Source organism: Equus przewalskii, chromosome 25 (assembly GCF_037783145.1).
Source record: "Equus przewalskii isolate Varuska chromosome 25, EquPr2, whole genome shotgun sequence".
Lineage (NCBI taxonomy): Eukaryota > Metazoa > Chordata > Mammalia > Perissodactyla > Equidae > Equus > Equus przewalskii.
The window spans coordinates 22,880,780-22,894,404 of NC_091855.1; the positions used below are offsets into that span (position 1 = coordinate 22,880,780).

A 13,625-nucleotide genomic window follows, 5' to 3' on the forward strand; every position below is an offset into this window, starting at 1 on the left:
CGCTGGAGGCTTCCCTGGAGGGTCACCTGTCAGGGCTGTAAGGTGGGGACGGGGGGTGGGGAGGAGATTCATCTAGGTGACCTTGAAGTCCCTCCCAACACTTAACTCTATGATTCTTGGGAAAATTCTGTTAGATGGGAAAAATAAATGGCAGTAATGGAGCTTCTTGATCTATACGTGCTGGTCAAGTGGATTAAACAGATCCCTCATCTCCAGCCTGCTCTGCTCCTAACACCCAGAGAGGGAAGGCTGTTGCTGTGGGTGAGGAACATGTCCCTGTCAGCCGTTAAGAGTCCCTGGCCTTTCCAGGGATGAAGGCAAGAGAGGGAAGTGGAACCAATTTCCAAGTACTATGTGCCAGGTATGGAGTCAGATTCTTGATGCATACTATTAATGTAATCATCACACACACACACACACATACAAACACACACACAGACACACAATCATCACAATAATCCAATGGGATAGATGGGATTACCCTTCTCCATGTTCCAGAAGAGAACATGCAGGTGCAGAGACATCAAAACACTTAAATATATGTACCTATGAGATGCTGGATGTTAAGTAAACTTGTGGTGATCATCTCACAATATATGTAAGTCAAATCATTCTGCAGCATGCCCTAAACTTAAAGAGATGTATGTCGAATATATCTCAGTAAAACTGGGAGGAGAAAAAGAAAAACAACAACAACAAAAAAACAAAAAACGCTTAAATATAGTCACACAGCCAGCAAGTGGAGACATCCAGTACACAGCCCTGGTCGGGGCCATGACCTCCCACTCTTCCTCCCTGGGTGGATTGGGGGCTTGTTGTCTCTGAAGACGTTTGTGAAGAAGATGCGGGCATGCAAAGGTTCATACCTGAGTCCCTGTGCCTTTCTCTGGACACGTTAGATGTTTCTGCTCGTACCTGTGTCCAGAGAGAGAGCTCTCAGAGCAGGGCTGAAAAGGCAGCTTTCCTGAGTGGAGCATGGGGGGGCCTGGGGTACTGAGTTACTGGGCAGGTGTGAGGTGCCAGGTATGCTGCGGGAGGCTTGGTTTGTGAGGGAGGCCCCTCCTCTCTGCTTCAGCCTCCCACTGTGTGAAATGAGGCTTCTTGGGGCCTGGGGGAGTATTAATTACTCGTTGTTGGCGTTTTGGAGCTGGAAAAAGTGTTTTCCCAGCGTTACTCTTTTGGGGTTAGACATCAACAACTTGGAGCCTGATGCTCCGACTCCCAAATCTGATGTGTTTCTTTGATCCTGATCTTTCTGGGTGACTTGGCTGAGGCTTAGAACTGGCTGGGAAATGTCACAGGCTCCCTTTCCAGTTGTGGCTTTTCTTCTTTTCTCTCTTGGGTACAGACAAAGGCAGAGAGGTTGAGAAGGGAGACACGGTGAGTTGGACTGACTACCTCACAGTGTGGAAACCCGAGTTAATTTTGTTTTATTTTCTTCACTAATTTGATAGGTTTTTTTTTTTTTAACACTATTAACACACAGTATTTTGTACCATGCAAATAGCACACAATTAATACTGGAAACTTAAAAAACTCAGAAAAGCTGAGAGACCAAGGCAAAAATCACTATTTTCCCACCATGCACCACTGTTGACATTTTGGTGTAGATTCTCCCAGATGTGTGTGTGTAAAAGATTGTGTACTTTTATTTTTTACTGAAATGAAACACACTGTACATAGTCTATTTTTTCTTTTTGTGTCATAATATGAATGTTTTACTCTGTCAATAAATATTCTTTAACTCTTTATTTAGAAGGTTGTAAGGATGTAAAATATTCCATTATACGGATGTAACAATTTATTTTATCCCCTATTTTTAGATATTTAGAGCCTATATTTTCTATAATTAGAAATATTACTATTTTTCCCTCTAAAGTTTAGGGCACTTTACCATTCTATCTGCAGTGTATAAGAATAAACATTTTCCAATACCCTTACAATATATTTTTGCTAATCTTTGTCTATCTGATAGGACCAAAAAAAAAAAGCTATTTCACTGTTTCAACCTTGAGCAGCTCTGAGAAAGAGCGTGAGCATGTGTGGATGGGTTTGCTGGGTTTATAAGGAAAAAAGATGTTAGCCATCTCGGGTTTTTTCTTTATTGGCCTCATTTGATTTTTCGTTTGTCAATGTAATGCAAAAGCGCTAGTTCTCTACCCTAAGGAAAGAGGTGTATATAAATGTCTTTTAAAGGCTGTTTGTCACAGTTTTATTTATAAGAGCAAAAAGTTGAAATAGCCTAATTGCTTACAATGGAAAATTCGTTAAATTAGTGATGATAATGGAATACTATGCAATCATTAAAATAATTTAATGGTATAGGGAAAAATCAGGCTATAAAATAATATGTACATTATGGTCTCAAATAATATGTGCATGGAAAAAAGACTATAAAGGTTAATGTTAATCATTTCTGAACGACATAATTATATTTTTCCCCTGTATTTTCAAGTGTTTTTAATAGTTACATGTATTACCATTATAATCATGCACAAAACAGACGTTAGCGAGTAAACTCTAAAATGTTGTGCATGGAAATAAAGAGCTCTGAGTAACTGGGTTTTGGGTTACTTGGATTCCGCCAAGGATCTTGTGGGTTTATCAAGTCTTTTCACATTGTTTGAGGCTCATGGGCTCTTTGGAGGTTTCCAGGACCATTTTATGAAAGGGACTTCTAGTGAGGCTAAAGTTAAAGTAAAGAGATGAGGAATAGCTTCCATCTGTTCTTCTGCCCTTTGTGTGGACTTGGGGACACAAGGTGGCAGGGGAAGGAACCTATTTCTGATGCCCACTGCCCTAGACCACAGGGAAGGTAGGACCTGCCATCCAAGGCTCCAGTGGATCTCAGGGCCATTGGGGTTGGCATTTGGAAACTGAAAGGCAGGGGAATGCCAGAGGATTGATGTCTAAATGTCACCTGGAGCAACTGATTTGGTTGTGTTTGTGTATTTTTGATACTGACAATTATGCTGGGGACAGAATCCTATGCTGGTTCCCTCACTTACTGATGAGAACTGGAGGTCTGGAAGGATTGAGTCACTTGCTAAAGCCAGTGTCTTTTTTTCCCATCATGATGTCCCACTGGGATAGTATAATATATCATGTGTTGGGTATGTCTGATTGGCTGAGATGATTTACAGCATACTTGGCTGGTTTTGAACTACTTAATGTTGCTTGGTTAGAGTTTGGATGAAAGAGAGTTATTTACCTCTCTGAGTAGTAGGATTGGCGGCGGGGATCAGTGTTGGTCTTTTCTCGTTACATTGTGATAATCACTAAATGATATTCAGAGGGAGAGGAAATATTGAACTTAGCAATAAAGGGAGGTGAACAAGGACAGCTGGTAGAAAGATGAGTTAATAGTAGAATGGATTTATTTTCCCCAGACTTGGGTTTCCATGTGGAAATGCCCTTATTTTCTGAGTCGCAGGCACTAACTGGCATGGAGTTTTCTCCTGTTATGTCTTTCATCCTGGGTGAATGAGGAGAACTCTGACAACTGGAGATTTCATTCACCTTCTTGACTTAAAACCCCATCCTGTGTTACCTTGTTTGTCTTTGGCTATCAATGATCTGAGGATCAAGACATTGAGTTCATTTTGGGCATCACTCTGTAGTCTGAGGGTCTGTCCAGAGGAAGTAGTGGTTAAAGTGGGAGAGGACTGGCATTCCTGGCCAGAGTGGAGCCCTAAAAACAAGTGAAGAGTATAGTAGAAGGAAAGGTAATTTAGGGAATGAACAGGACATGACAGCTGCCTTAAATGTGTGAGGGGCTATCATAAGGAACAAGGAGTAAACTCATGCTGTGGGACTCCTGAGAGCAGACTGTGATTGATGAAGGAGATGTTATGGGGAGACTCATTTCAGCTTAGCATAAGGAAGGCCTTTCTAGAAAGTAGTGCGTCCCAACCAGTGGTCAGTGGACTAATGGAAATGTCCAGCAGAACCTCCAGATGTTTGTCAGAGAAGATTCCTGTACTGAGTGAGAAGCTGTTTGAGATGCCCACTTAGGGCCATTCCAAGTCTGGGCTTCTAAAACTCCATGTTTCTATGTATATATACTGGGTATATTTCCATTCATCATTCACTATTTTATAAGCATTTATTATGCTTGTATTTCCATTCACACGGGCGTCAGACATTTTAGTTTATAGTTTACAGTTGTGTCTCCATGGAGGCTGGGGCCCTGTGTACTCAGCTTTATAATCGCAGTATCTCACCCACTGGATGATCAGTAATGTTGATAGTTACTCAGACCTCTGGGCCTGGACTCTGGCCATCTCACTTGGAATGAAATTGGTGTCCTGGCCATAGACCTCCTCAGCCTTGCCTCCAGGAGGTCGGTTTTGTTTTCTTGATGGATCCTGTCTGAAGGAGGTGAGTCTGCACCTGGGAGTGGCAAGATGCTCTAAACTGAGCGGGTAGTGTGAAGCAAGGTGTGAAGGCTTGCCTGGGAGGTATGTGTCTGTGTGGAGATATGTGTCTGTCTGTGTGTGAGGGAGGGAGAGGAGAGCCTGGAGACCTGGGCGGGCAGGACTACGTCAGCTATGGGAAGAAGAGGCAGGGAGAGTCTGAGATCCTGAGGGAAAGGAGGCGGCAGCCAGGACACATCTGTGCTTGGGAGGCGGCTTTAGGGCAGAGGATGGCGGGGAAGGGTTGAGGGAGAACACAGAGGCTGGACGGCCTGCTCTCATGGCAGGTGTGGTTGCCACACCCACTTTCCTATCTCTGTTCACAAGCCTTGCTCAGAAGGGGACCTTCCCTGAGCCCCTTGTCTTAAATTGCAACCCCCTCCCTCCAGCACTCCCAATTCTTACTTTTCTGCTTTTTCTTCCAGCGTACTTATCACCATTGGGCATGCTGTTTGTTATACTTATGTATTTGCTTATTATCTCTCTCTCCCCAATAGAATTTACCATCCACAAAGGCAAGTTTCTTAATCTGTTTACACTGATATGTCACCAGCACCTGGAGCATTTCCTGACATAATAAGTGCTTAATAAATATTTGTTGAATGAATGAATCCCACCACACAAAAATAACTGCTGTTCATATTTTTGTATTCAGTCATTCAGTACATGGGTTTTAAAAAATTTTGTTTGAGCTATAAGTTACATGTAATAAACTGCATCCATTTTAAGTGCACAGTTCAATGAGTATTGGCAAAAAATATACTCTGTGTAACCAACACCACGATCAAGATCTAGGGCATTCCCATCACCCCAGAAAGTTTTCTTGTACCTCTTGTGGTCAATCCCTGTCCCCACGGCTGACCCCAGGCAACCAGTGATGCAGTTTTTGTCATTATTTATTGGTTCTGATTTTTCTAGAATCTCATGTAAATGGACTCGTACTGATGCCTTGTTTTGCTCAGCCTGATGTTTTTAAGATTTATCCATGTTGCATGTGGCAGTGGTTTGCTTGATTTTCTTGCTGAGTAGTAGAAAATAGTTTCTGATTTTGTTTTGTGGTTTTCCTGACTCTGAGTGAGCATGGGCTCTGGATCCAGGCTGCCTGGTTGGGATTCTGGCTCTTCCACTTACCAGCTGTGTGGCTTTAGGCAAGTTTATCTTCCCTGTGCCTCAGGCCTTTCATCTGTTAAATGGGGTAATGATCCTACCTCATAGGATTGTTGAGAGAAGGATTAAATGAGGTAAAATAAACACACAAAGTTCTCAGGATGGCGCCTGGCACATCGTGAAAATTCAATAATTGTTAGCTATTATTACTTCTACTTTGCAAATGAGAAAAAAAGCCCTGAGGCACAGCAAAGTTAATTTTTTTTTTTTTTTTTTTTTGGTGAGGAAGATTAGCCCTGAGCTAACATCTGTTGCCAATCCTCCTCTTTTTGCTGAGGAAGGTTGGCCGTGAGATGACATCTGTGCCCATCTTCCTGTTTTATATGTGGGATGCCTGCCACAGCATGGCCACTATGAGTGGTGTGGGTCCACGCCCGGAATCCGAACCAGTGAACCCTAGAACACTGAAGCGGAGCATGCACACTTAACCACTATGCCACTGGGTCAGCCCGAAAAGTAAAGTAATTTGCCCAGTCTGTCTGATTTAACCTTTGTATTCCACCACCTACCAGACTCTGGTCCTTCTCCTTTGGGCCAGAATCCTGTGTGTGGCGGGCACACAAGAAGAATAAGAGCTGGCATTCAGCTCAGGGAATATCTGACTTCCCTACGTCAGTGTTTACCTAAGCTACCCCTATCTATTTCACCCTCCCTGCCCAGGTGGGTAGAGTTTCACCCCCTCCTTTGGCCTGCAGAGGGGGTAGGGTTGGGCCTTCTTGCCTTTTGCTCCTCTCCTGGGCCCTCTCAGGCAGCTGAGCTTTGCATCAGGAATACCTCTTGCAATCACACAGCATCAGCCCTGTGAGAAGCTAATTTGATAAACCACACTCCAAAGCTCATTGAACCTGTCTATAATGATGCTTAATTAAAGTGTAGAAACTTTGAAGAGATAGCAAGTTACTGCTCAATGCAATACCGGAGTGCCACTATTTTACCATCTGCCTCCCTTTCTGTAGTAATTGCTTCCTGACATTTGTTTATTTTAATTAGGAGAACAGTCTTGATCAAGAGGGAGGGCAGGCAGGGTCAGAACTATTGGGGAGGAGGAAGAAAGTGGAAAAGGGGGGCTATGATGTGGTGGTCGTGGCCTGAAGGGGAAGCACTGTTGTCTTTATGGTATAAGTGTTTCCATCTTTCCACAGGGACGGAAGTGTGGAACCTTCTCCCTGCAGTGAAAGCACAAGGCTGCTCTGGGATCATATGCTCAGGTTCTGGGGGTGTCTTTTAGGCGTATGGGAGCTGAGCTTCTTGGTTAGAAAATGGAGGTTCCCACTTTCTTAGGAGGGAGATTATAGTTAGAACTAGTCAGATCCCAGGGTGGTGGTCCTGGCAGAAGTAACTAGGTTACTGTGACCCAGTGGAGATACTTGCAGTCCCAACATGGTCTCAGAGCCAAGGGGAAGAGAAGGTCATTCATATCTAATAGTTCTATGGGTTCTCCCTCATGGTTTTATAGTCAGCCTGTTTATCTTTGATTGTGTGTTGGTCATTGTACATGAAAACCATTTATAAGTATAAAGGGCTGAGATGAAGATACCTTTCTCTAGAGAGAAGTTTTATTTTTTTTCTGGCAAGTATTTATAGGCACTGTAAATCTAGGATCCCTGATCTCCCAAACTAAATTAAAAGCTTCAAGTTTCCTCAACAACAGGGATTCAAACCCAATCCAAGGTCTTCTTCAGAACTAGTCAATTTCTGGTTCATCCTCACCCTTAGGGTCCCAGCTTATTGTGAGAAAGCTCTGCTTTTGGCCTCCCCATCTTATGTGGGTTTTAGGCCTTGATTTCTGTCTCTCTAACCCTGCCAGTCTGTCTAAACAAAGTTCAAATTTGTCAGACTCAGTAAAAGCTGCCAGGGCAAAAGGGATGTCCATACTTCTCTGGGTTTGTGATACCCTTTAGTGTTGATCTAGCATTTCCTTATTATCTGATCAGCATTTTGATGATTTTAAAAAGATGAATATTTTATCCACATTTTCAATTGCTTTATATGATAATAGCCTGTGATTAATAAGCAGAACTTCTTTGGTCAAATGAAATATTACATAGGATCTCAATATCAAAAACAAAACTAAGCAAAACAAAAAAAAGATAAAAGTGGAACAGTTCTGGTTAAAGTGGGGCTAGAGGCCCCCAAGGCCTGCCAACCAGGTCTCCCCTTTGTGGGACCCACATAATGCATCCTTTAGTACTTGGGTTTCAAGGGTATGGTTTGCAAAACTCTGCTCTAAGGAACCCATTGGTTTGACTGGCTTTGAGGAACCATAGCTTTGGTGAAGCTCATCTAGTACTTTCCCTAGAAACAAATGGTTCTTGACATTTTAGGATGGCTAGAAGCCTAGATGTTGGACAAGATGCTATAAGAAATGACAGGGTGTGCTACCTGAGTCCCAAAGAACCACTGTGAAAGTAAGACTGGGGATCTTCTCAGTCCTCTTAGGAGGACTGGTCTGAGGTGGGGGAAGGAGAATGGGAGCAGGGGAGAATGGTAGCTGTGTCAGTGTGGGTCCTCCAGGAGACAGGCATCAATACAGAATTAGACATGCAAGAGTCTCATTGGGGGAAATGCTTGTGAAGGAAAAAGAAGGGAGCAGGAGGAGTCAGGAAGTGTTTGGACCTTGATGCAGATCTGACACCTATGACACCTCCTTGTCCCACGTCGGAACAGACTGAGCCTGGGAAGGTGGGGTGACTTCCTTGTGTTCTCATGGCTAGGGGGTGCCAGGGCTGGGACTCAGACTAGTTTCTCAACTCTGAGTTTAGTGTTCTCTTTGCTAAGGAAGGCAATATGCCATCACATAGCGTGCAATTTGAAGGCAGATACCTGGATTCCATATAAGCTCTACTCTCACTGTTGATCTGACCTTGAGTATGTCATCAACCTGTTTGTCTCTGTTTCCTCATCTGTAAAGTGGGAATGAGAATGTGTATGTTAGTAAATTTTGAAGATTAAATAAGATAATATGTGAAAGAGTGTTTTTCATTAACTTTAAAAACAAATGTTATTACTGTATCATGTTTTATTACTCTTTGGTAAAAGAAGGCTATAAAGTCATCGGCAATGGAGGTGGGTGGAGATTCCATCCAGTCCCTGTCGCTGATCGTGCTCCTGAACCCACTGGGACTACCTCTTCTCCTGTGGATAGGATATTTTTATGTATTTCTTCAAAGGAGCTTAAAAAGTTAAATTTTTGGAGCATCAGCTCTATGAAGAAAAGAGCTAGTATGAGAGAGGGTTTGGGCCAGTCGTTTAGCTTCTCTGGGCCCAGGTCCTTCATCAGCAAAACGAGGGACTGGGGTATCTGATGTATAAAGCCTCCTTTCAGAAGGAGGCCCCATAAACCCTCATGAATGGGACGGGCTCAAATAGGGAAGGACAGACTCCCAAAATACAGGGCACAGAGCACGAGGAGAGTGTCATGGCCTCTGGCTTGAGAGATTCATTCGATCCAGAAAGAACTCTCTGGCACTGAGGGTAGTTAAACGCGGGAAATGGAGAAGACAACGAAGTTTGTGGAAATCACTTTCCGGAGGTCTTTACAGGGAGAAGAAAAACCCAGTTATAGTCCTGTTGGAACTTGGGAAATAGCCTAGGAAGCGTTTGAAGTGACTTCCACCCTGCAGATAACTGACCCCGCATGAGATGCTGCGAGGTGTCGAGTTGAGCTGCTGTTTCCACACACTCTTTCCTGTTGTGCTCACCTGTTTCCTGCTGCTGCTGCCTTTGTGCTGGGCGTTTGTGGACCTGGGTGAAAGTTCTCGGGGCCCTCCCACCTCCCAATCTGTGTTCCGAACTTTGACCTCTCCTCCCCGTTTACCACTTCCTCCTCCTCCAGCACATCCCTCCTAGCAAGTGGTCCTGGTGCCAGCAGCTGCTCCAGATGATAAAAGCTAGTATAGTGACTGATAACTGCTTCTGTGTAAGGATAATGTGGGGACTTTTTTGCCAAACTAACCGATGAAGAGATAACAGAGGAGCAAGTTTGATTAAAAATATTTAGGGTGCATGATCTAAAAACTTTAATTGGTTTTATTTTTGCTACCGTTTTCAGTACGTATCTGTCTCCCTTCCTCCTTTTTAACCCTCTTGAGACTGGATAGGGATTTCCCAAGCAAGTGTAAGAGTAATTATATTCAAAGACAGATTTTTTTTCCTAAAGGTGTCACGTTAATTGTCTTTTCTAAGGCTAATTGTCTCTTTGGCCCAGGTGTGAAAAGACTGCCTAGGGTTAGTAACAGTTTGCATTCGTGTTTTTCACATACACGATCTCATTTTGCCCTCCAGCTGTCCCTGCACCTGGTAGTTGTTTTTGTTCCTATTTCCCAGATAAGCAAACTGAGGCCCAACTTGGGAAAGCTCACAGAACTAGTGCTGGATCCAATATAACTCCTGCTCCTTTCCCACCACCTCTCATAACCCTGGCTGGCGGCGGTAAAGCCACAAAGGCCCCTTGAACCCCATCCAGCCAGATCTGTGCGCTTCCCAGCAGCTGGCAAAGGCCAGTCTGCTCGAGACAAAGTTTTCACTGGTTGGTGGGAGAACGAAGACCTTCCTGGGAATGTAGTGAGTTTGAAAAGCGAATAGCTTTCCTTATGTATTTGTTTCCTAGGGGTGCTCTAACAATGTACCACAAACTGGATGTTCAAACAACGGAAATTTATTCTTTCATAGTTCTTGAGGCTGGAAGTCTAAAATCAAGGGGTTGGCAGGGCCACGCTCCCTCTGCAGGTGCTAGGGGAGAGTCCTTCTTTGCCTCTTCTTAGCTTCTGGTGGTTGCGAGCAATCCTTGGTGTTCCTCGGCTTGTAGCTGCATCACCCCTGTCTCTGCCTCCATCATCATATGGATGTCTTCCCTGTATGTCTCTGTGTCCAAGTCTTTCTCCCTCTCAAGGTGCCAGTCATTGGATTTAGGGCCCACCCTACTCCAGTATGACCTTATTTTGAATTGATTACATCTGCAAAGACCCTATTCCAAACAAGGTCACCTTCACAGGTACCAGGGAGTAGGACTTCAACATATCTTTTTGAGGGACACAGTTTGCCCCATAACACCTTATTTTAGTCCTCCCTTCCTGCTTGTTTGATTTAAAAGATGTCATTCCTTTTTGTGAAATTATGGTTTTGTCGTAGATGGTAGTTTTTCATTTTATAAATTTATAAGATTCAGAAAAGTACATATTCCTATCACTCAATGAGCAACTATCGACATATATTTGATTCTAGTATTTTTTTGAGAATGAAAATGTTTGAAATATAGATTTAAAAATTGCTGTTAACCATCTTCTCCTTGGTTACATGATCCTCTTCTTTCTCTGAGGGTAGTGGTTCTCAACCAGGGCAATTTTGGGGGTTCTACTCTCATCCAGTTGGTAGAGGCCAAGGATGTTGCTAAACATCCTACAATGCACTTGACAGTGCCCCCGACAAAGGATTATCTGGTCCCAAATGTTAAAGTACCTAGATAGAGAAGCTCTGTTTTAGAGAGAAGCATTACCATGATATCAACGTAAATCCTTCCAGAAATGTTTTTCATACTTTTGCGTGCATTTATAAACCTGAATAAACAATATGTAGTACTATGTTTTTGTTCATGAGTATTCTTTTAATTTATATAAATAGTATCATAACATATTCTGCTTCTTGCTTTGTTTTTCCTTTCAGCATTTTTTAGATCTAGCCACATTGATATACATACATATTTATAATATGCATATATATGTGTATATATATAATTTCATTTAACTGATCTATAGTTTGCTGTTTTTTTTTATTGAGGTATAACTGACGTATAACGTGATATTAGTTTCAGGTGTACAACATAATGATTCGATATTTGTATGTATTGTGAAATGATCACCCTAGTAAGTCTAGTTAATATCCATCACTATACATAGTTACGAATCTTTTTCCCAGTGATGAGAACTTTTAGGATCTACTCTCCTAGCAACTTTCAAATATACAATATAGTATTATTAACTAAAGTCACCATGCTATAGTTTCCTGTTTTTAAAAATATTTTGATGAAATACAAAATTGATAACTCTATGTCCCATGTTAGGCGTGCTCTGTTTTGGGGAGGATCAAGTTTTTTTTTTCCCTATGTCATCTGTAAGTCTGGAAACCCAAGACTAGATGCCCCAGTCCTGGTTGGCAAGCAGGCCCATTTTCTGGGATGTTAATTTTCCCCAAGAACTTAATCCCCCCAGAAAATAGCCATATCAGAGGCCTTAGGAGCCCTCAATCAGCTCGTACAGAGAATGGAATTGTGTCACAGCTCCAATTTAAGGTTGGTAGGACTGGAAAACCCAGGATTAAAGTGAGGTCCACTCAGATTTTGGTTTCTAGAAGAAATTGAATAGGGTGACAAATTTGGAAAAGGGAGGCCACTTTTGAGGAATTTCATCAGATATCCTCAGACTATCATGTAACCAAAGCCCAAATTTTCAGTCTCAAAGGCTCATCAATAAAGGATTCAATGGCAAGCACTCCAATCTGAGTTAGAAGACTTGGGTTTGCTCTTAGCTGTCGCCTTGCTGTGTGACCTTGAACACAGTCTCAATTTTCCCCATCCCTAAAATGGAGGTGCTAGCACATCAGCAGATTTCTGCAGGGATAAAATGAGAACAGTGCTTGCTTGGTATCTGGTAAGGTTTAAAAAATGACAGTTGATCCTGGAGTCTGAATCTAAGGAGATTGGACTCTTTCCTATTGGCAGCAAGGAAGCCTTTGGAGTTTCTTTAGAAGCATGGGAGTGATATGTTTAAATGTGAGTTTTAAGAAGTTAATTCTGGCTTGGAAGCAGTGTATAAGGAAAGTTTGAAGTAGGAATAAGTTGGAAGTACACAGATCAGTTGTTAAGATTTGGAATAATCCAAATGAGAGAGACTTGCCTGAATTGAGTGAGTGGGATGGGTGGGGTGGGAGGGGGAGGAGAGGAGAAGGATGTGGGAAGGGGAGAGGAGAGAAAGGGAATGAGAGATATTTAAGAGAAGGCATCAGAAGATGTGAAGATTGACTGGATGTGGATTGTGAGAGAAAGGAGATGAGGATAATGGATAGTGCCCAGGTTGCTAGCTGGACCCACTGAACGGATGGTGATATTAAGGAAGATAATGAATCAGAAGGAACAGTTAATGGAAGGTGTGGAGGAGGAAAATAATGAATTTGGCTTTAGTCAAGGTATGTCTGAGTTGCCTGGGGGACATCCAGGACCAGAAGTGGGTAGTTTGTGAAGGGATCTCGGGATGGAGCTCTAGGGGATGATGACATCCAAAGGATGTGGGAGGAGAAGAGCAGCAGCTGAGAGTGACTTTCAAAGGCAGAGTGACTTTGAAAGAGTGGTTTTCAAAGAAGGAGGAGGAGGAAAGAGGCAGGAGATTCATAAAAGGGGGTTCAATAAGGCCAAAAGCACCAGGAAGTCCTCAGAGTGTGGGAACTGAGAAGAGGCTCTGGTTTGGGTATTTCTGAAGCCACTGGTAACCTTGGGGAGAGCTTTGTGATTTGGGGGACCTGTGGGGGACAGAACCCAGAATGCCAAGGATGAGGATGGAAAGAGAGAAATGGAGGTTATGAGTTTTGATGCAGCAAAGAATTACAGAGAATATCTCAAAGATGAGGGAAGAGGGAAGATGTTTGTTTCATTTTAAGGTTGCTAGCATGCTGCTGAGCAGTGGGTGGGGTGGGAAAGGACAGAGTGGAGAGGATATTGGAAGAGAGTGCAGGGAAGTATTGATAGAACAAGGTCCTGGGGGAGTGGGAGGGCCTGGAGAAAGAGCACAAGGAAAGAGCCCCTCTTGAAGGGACCATTTTCAATTGAGAAGGGAAGGGGGAAGGTGGGGAGGAGAAAGAGTGAGTAGCCGAAGGGGAGAGAAGTGTAGGTCTTCATGACTAAAGGCCTCAGCTTCCACAGTAAATGGTAAAATAGGAGCCCTTGTAGCATCTGCTGAGTGAAGAAGGTGGAAAGGGTTTGGAAGAGCTGAAGAAGAAAGCAGACTGGGAAACAGTTCAAGGCTTGCTGAGTCACTGAGGTCGAGAGGGCCTGAA

The 13,625-nt window shown here is 43.1% G+C and overlaps 1 protein-coding gene across 31 annotated transcripts in view; it reads left to right on the forward strand.

Moving 5' to 3' along the window:
* Window positions 1–13,625, forward strand: part of NRXN3 (neurexin 3) — a 1,503,251-nt gene that overhangs the window by 28,951 nt on the left and 1,460,675 nt on the right. The gene's annotated exons all lie outside the window — the stretch shown is intronic.